The 5,076-nt window shown below is 36.8% G+C and overlaps 1 long non-coding RNA gene across 1 annotated transcript; it reads right to left on the bottom strand.

Moving 5' to 3' along the window:
- Positions 1-2,658: 2,658 nt before the first annotated feature.
- LOC118783857 lies at positions 2,659-5,076 on the bottom strand. The gene is made up of 3 exons (XR_005005199.1): positions 5,011-5,076; positions 3,385-3,471; positions 2,659-2,721 (listed from the first exon to the last, which is right to left on the bottom strand). It is a non-coding gene; the product is annotated as an uncharacterized LOC118783857 (long non-coding RNA).

Below are 5,076 nucleotides of genomic sequence, written 5' to 3'. Positions count from 1 at the left end.
CTCTCACTCGTTGAAACACAGATTATCACTTACGTGTTCCTCTTCACTCTCTATTATCACCAGGTCAGCTCCCACTTCAAGGCAGGCTTTGCGGCTGTCCATCCAACTCTTCCCCTCAGTAGAGAAATAGTAACATGTGGAGTTGAACAGCTCCCAGCCCTGTGGACAGGTTCTACAAGCTCTCTCTGCACAGGAAGAACAGAAAACAGATGTTGTCAAACACAGTAAAATCATTTGAAACAAGTGATCACATAAATGTATAAGCAAAAAAGGTAATTGTCTCCCTTACTACTTATCTGTCTTGCACAGGCTATCAAGGCAATAATGTGAATAACTACAGATGGACTATACATATAGAGACAACATTGATACAAGTTATGTATTACAACAAATAACATACTTTACACAAATATTTCACAGTTATGAACAAATACAAGACTAATAATGCTTTCTTTCTACAGTAGACATAATAGTAACACTCACTCTCTGATATAAGAGGACAGAATAGATCCAGAAAGGGGTATTTCTGTGACAAAACATTGAGGCTTTTTTGTAGCTGGTCCTTGTCTCTAGCCAGGGTGATGTAGTTTCTCTGTAGTTGCTCCTTGTATCTAATATCTAATACAGAAGAGGGAAATACACTATAATACAGTTGTAAATCCACAGATCAGCTACTTGCTGTATTAGAAATTCTAATTGCATAGCCAATAAATGGGTCACAGCTCACCACTCTCTGGTGTGATACATGCAAATTTTACCGATCCTTTAGAAAATTCAAAACCGTCTCACGTTGACCTCAAGACATCTCAGGTCACATTATCTGCCTAAGCTACCACTGTTACTGCTTTTCTGTTGAGTGCATCACTAGCTTTGTTTGCCTCAGCAGGCCTGGAACTGAGTCCCAAGAGTTAATATGGAAAACTAATTCACAAACAGGTGCATTTTGCATTTAACTTGGAGAGCTTCAGCTTCCTAAATTCCTCTTTATGTGCCTAGATCTCTTTAAATTATGTAAATATTTGAGAGGCTCGAGCTTATCTCTTTGTCAGTTGGTTTTAAAGATGACAAACAGCATAGCCAAAAATACAGTGGTTGTTTTCAAGAGTGGTGGTCTGTTTCCTATTACCTTTGAAAAGCACATAAAGGTGCATTGTGCATTCAAGTACAAGGTTATTGAAAAATGTTAGATGTAAATGACAAGTTTTCATATTGAAATAAAAGTACATTAAGGTAGTACAACCAGAAAGTATGTACAGAATGTACTTGTCTTGGTCTCCTTTATGAACTAAAATGCATTAATAAGTGTGTTAAAATATCATTTTACCCTCCCACATGGAGGTACCAGTGGATAATATTGTAAATGTTAAAACAACACTTCTCTACATATCACATTTGTATGCATCACAGAGAGAATATTAAGCAGGTAACACTGCACTTTAGCACTTTAGTATATGATAGAAAATTCTGTCATTTGGCAACTTGTAGGAGTACAATGATTGCTGCAGAGTGTATCAAATTTCACAGGCTGCAGTAGATAGCTTCTCAGCTCTGTTAATTTTCTGATTGTTCAAAAAACGCAGTGGCTAGTGAGTTAACTGGCAGGTTAATATTTTGTAAACACCTTTTTAGGGAGGTGTCTAACGATAAGTATCACTCTGTTCATGCCTACGTGCTCTACTATGACCCAATTACAACAATCTCATAGCTCCAGTAAACAGTAGCCAGTTAGCAAACTCTATGCAATATCCTATGTGAGGCCAGTATTAACTCTTACCATATTCAGTGCTTTGTGACAATTTAATCATGAAAATGCATCATGAAAAAAATCATTGATTGATTGATATCAAAGTAAACAAATGCTGACATGACCAGCAAAGGACGTACTCCTTTTTTTCATTGATCGTACTGTTATGGTTGTTTGAGTGCCCACTAGCAGCCACCAGAGCCAACCTATTCCCAGCTATCCTGAAAGAGACCAGGAAGAGCCATATGCCACATTGTCATTTCATACATACGCCTGTCCTGTGTTTGGTAAAGTATACTCAGCTCATAAGAATCATATCTGTCCAGGATGATATGAAAATTATAGGTGGTTGATTCTTCAAAAAATATTAATTATTTCTGATATACAGCATAGGTGTGCCTGTTACATTTGTGTTAAATCTCCCACTCATTTTAATACTTTCCAAAAATAAAAATTTCCAAAAATTTCTGATGATTGGTAGTTCTTGAAACTAAAAGTCACAAGATAAGACAGCAGATTGGACAAAATATGATTATCATACCTATTTATATTGATTGTAAAATGTACTGACAGTTAATGCAGCCAAATTGAAAATGTCTATTTTGAATGATGATCTAACACAATGGCAGTAAACACACATACCGACAGTATGTGATACTCACAGTGGACAAACAGGGCTATGATGGCAGCCAGTAGGAGAGCACACAGCAGTCCCAGACACACTGCAGCCGTTCTGTAGGAATGTGACCTTTGCCAGCTTTTCTCTGAATACACATGTTCTATTGACAAGAAAATAACATAGCACTTTAATTAGCACCATTACATGCATAAGATGCTTACCCATACTGTTGAAAATAAGGTATCTTATAAAGCATATATAGATACTCTATAATGCACTGTGCAGGTGTTCTTACCTTTGTTCGGAGCTTCTGGGCTGTTATGTGAGATCTGGCCCATTGTGCAGTATACATCATGATCTGGGGAGACAAGTCCAGTGCATATGCCCTCTGAATACTTAAAACTGTTGCTGTTTGTGATCATTCTGTCTATCCTCTGTGTGTTTCTGCTGTTGTATATGAGTTCTCCTTGCATCTGTTCTCTGGAGCATTTCACAGAAAAATGAAGCCGCTCTGGGAGAACATGAAGTTGATGACAGGCTAAAAGCGGTCTTGAGCTCTGCCAGACAGTTTGGTTTTTAGCTTTGTATTATTAAAAGGTACACAACACCCTCATGATGTACTCAGTATTACAGTGATCACTACTGTTAGAAATACTGTGATGGGTTGTATTTTATCCAGGGATCATATTAATTTTACTCAAGCTGTAATTTCACAAGAAATCAGAGAGAAAATCTGGACAGAAGAACAAGTAAACCTTGATCTTAACATTTATTATTATTATTATTATTATTATTATTATTATTGCTATTCTTGTTGTAATAAGTGTTAATATTTTTGTAGATCATTATTAAAACATTAAACATTAAGCATAACCACTGCCCATCCACCAAAGATTATTAGATATATTTAATCTGACTTTTTTGCAAAGATAGCAATATAAAAAGAAGAATATAAAAAGAAAGCATATATTTTTCCACAATAGAGTGTCAAAAGAAAAAACATAACCCTGCTTCAACAGACCTTCTGGTCCACAGTGGGACACTGTGTGGGGGGAAGTGGAGTCAGTGGAGTTCACCCCAGAATAGATTACATCTTCAATCTGATTTCCTGAAAGAAGAGATGGGAAATATTAACACTCATTATGTTAATGTTAACACTAGTCAATTTTGAACCCCGTCAATGTATCTCAAGTGGGACGAGCTGTCTAAAATACCACCGGCTAGCAATGTGCTGTTGCTACTGTTCTGTTGTGACTATATCTCTGGCTTTGCTTTTCACAGGTCTTACCATCAGAAGTTCTCAGAGCTGATGTGGAAAATCAGTTTGATCAATAGGCATATTATGCATTTAACTTGGAGAATTTCAGCCTCCTGCTTCATGAGAGAGGAGTGTCAAAAACGCATTTATGTGTCTAGCTGTTTGTTTCAGCTTTCTTTAAGTCATAGATGTTTTAACCAGCTGGTATTTGGGAGCTTCTTGTTAGTTTTCCCCTTTACGTCAGTTACTTCTAAAAATTACAAACAGCATAGCTAAAAAATGCATCTGATATTTTTAAGAGAGGTGGTCTGTCTGGAAATGCACTGTAACACAGTTGTAGATCAACACATCACCTACTCACAGTATTAAAAAATGTAATCACATAGCTGATAAATGGGTCACAGCTCACCAGTCTATAGTGTGGTACATGCAATTTTAATGATCCATTAAAACCAAAATTAAAAAATATTGAAAGCTGACCTCAAGTCATCTCAGGTCAGATCAGTCTAAACTACCACCAGCTAGCACTGCTGTTCTGTTGACTGCATCACTAGCTTTGTTTCCTTCATCAGTCCTGGAACTGAGTCCCAAGAGCTGATGTGGAAAACCAGTTCATAAACAGGTGCATTTAGCATTTAACTTGGAGAGCTTCAGCTTCCTAAATTCCTATTTATGTGCCTAGCTGTCTTTAAATTACGTAAATATTTAAGAGGCTAGAGCTTTTCTCTTTGTCAGTTGCTTTTAAAACTGACAGCATAGCCAAAAATGCATCTGCTGTTTTCAAGAGTGGTGGTCTGTTTCCTATTACCTTTGCAAAGCATATGAAGTTGCATTATATGTGGTGTTCATTTATGTGGTTCTCTAGCTTGCTGTACTGAGAAAAGTTAAAGTAATTTTGAAAAATATTGTACAGTGGTTAAAATGCTCTTAATCCAGGATCCTCTGCTGTATGTTCAGAATCTGCTGCACGATAACACTATTGGATGATGTTGGATTTAAATGATAATTTGTATTAATGCAACAGTAGTAGGACTTAAATAGTATTACTGCAATAGTAGTACATTGAGGCAGCAAAGAATGTACAAAATGATACTGACTGGATGGTGTGGGTTCAAACCCCAGATGCTTCATACCATGAAATTTTAGAGTGTTCTTCTGTTTGGCACTCAGTATTACAGTGATAACTACTGGTAGAAACACAGTAATGGATTGTATCTCATCATGTTAATTACTCAAACTGTAATAACACAATGCATAATCATTTTTTATTTCATCGTTTTTTGCAAAGTTTGCAAACATACACATTTACACACTACAGAGTGTCAAAAGACAAAACAAAACCCTAAGGACTTCAGGCACAAAATCTCTGAGGTAACATGTGTAACCAACCTGCTGGTCCACAGTTGGAGACTGTGTGAGGGGAGGTTGAGTTGATGGATCTGACGTCAGAATAGG

Source organism: Megalops cyprinoides, chromosome 9 (assembly GCF_013368585.1).
Source record: "Megalops cyprinoides isolate fMegCyp1 chromosome 9, fMegCyp1.pri, whole genome shotgun sequence".
NCBI classification, from domain to species: domain Eukaryota; kingdom Metazoa; phylum Chordata; class Actinopteri; order Elopiformes; family Megalopidae; genus Megalops; species Megalops cyprinoides.
The sequence above is the reverse complement of the archived record's forward strand: the minus strand, read 5'-3'. Positions and strand labels throughout refer to the sequence as shown.